This window comes from Gavialis gangeticus, unplaced genomic scaffold (assembly GCF_001723915.1).
Source record: "Gavialis gangeticus isolate Ggan-Ray unplaced genomic scaffold, GavGan_comp1, whole genome shotgun sequence".
Lineage (NCBI taxonomy): Eukaryota > Metazoa > Chordata > Crocodylia > Gavialidae > Gavialis > Gavialis gangeticus.
This window is the reverse complement of record NW_017729034.1, coordinates 81,393,826-81,395,252: the sequence shown is the minus strand read 5'-3', so window position 1 is coordinate 81,395,252 and position 1,427 is coordinate 81,393,826.

Sequence of the window (1,427 nt, the reverse complement as noted above, 5' to 3'; positions counted from 1 at the left end):
TCCTTCCCCCCTCCCCTTCCACTACAACAGACTTACCAGCTGCATGCAGCTCTCCATGCTGTATTGGAAATCAAATCAGTATCGGCTGATATGCCTCCTTAAAAACTGACTGTCAGTATCGGCCCCCAAAATCTCTATCGGTGCACCCCTAGCGTGTATATGTTTGTGTGTATATGTGTGTGAGTATAAATATATCTGTGTGTGTGTCTAATTTTGTTTGGGTATATATGTGAGTATATGGGTATGTGTGTGCGTGTACATATGTATATGAGTGTATGTATTTGTGTGTATATATGTCTGTTTATATATATAGTGCGTATTCATGTGTATATGTTTGTGTGTACATGTGTATTTGTGTGTGTATATGTATGTGTGTGTAAATGTATGTATATATGTGTGTTTTATATATGTGTGTATTTACATATACAAGCATGTATATTAGGGCTGTGTGAAATTTCACCGGCTGTTTTGATTTTACCCTGTTTGGACTCATTTTGAGCTCAAAACAGTGCAATCGAATCGAAACAATGGGCTTTGAAACAGCCTTGAAACAAAATGAGGCTAACTGAAATGTTTCAAAGCAGCCAGTGGTGAGAGACAGGGGAGAATGAGGGCTGCGCTCCCAGCAGCAGCCGGGAGCGCAGCTATGGCTCTGTCTCCTGCCATTGGGCTGCGGGAAGCTGATCAAAGTGCAGGGGAAGGGAACTGAGCCTTGGCTCAGTTCTCTTCCCAAGCACTGCAATCTGGCTGAGGGAAGGAACTGAGCCCCATTGCTCAGTTCCCCTTACCAGTCCTACGATCGGGCTGGGGATGGGAAGTTAGCCCAACTGGACTGAGTTCCTTTCCCCAGCATGATGGTCAGGTGAAACGTTGAAACAGCATTGAAACAGCCTCACTGTTACGATGAAGCGAAACAGTGAGGCTGTTTTGACTTGAAATTTGAAACAAAACACGGTTCCGTCCAAACCTCGAGACTGAAGCCGAAATGGAACAGTGCCGTTTCGCACAGCCCTGGTGTATATATGTGTGTGCATATGTGTATATTTTTTGTGTGTATGTGCATACGTTCGTGTGTGTGTATTTGTGTATGTGTGTATATAATATATATACACATGCATGTTTGGGTGTATACATGTATACCCGTATGTATATCAATATACGTGTATATATCTATGTGTATTTATATGTGTACATACGTATACACATATGTACATAGGTGTCTATATCTGTACGCGTATATACGTATGCATACAGTGTGTGTGTTTTTCTATATGCATGCATATATACATGTGTGTAGGCATGCGCGCGTGCATGGACATACACACACTCCCATCTGTATGCAGAGCCACACACACATCCATACATATACAGAGGCGTGCCCAGAGCGCGAGCGGCAGGTCCCTTCGCCCGCGGCGGTGACAAGCTGC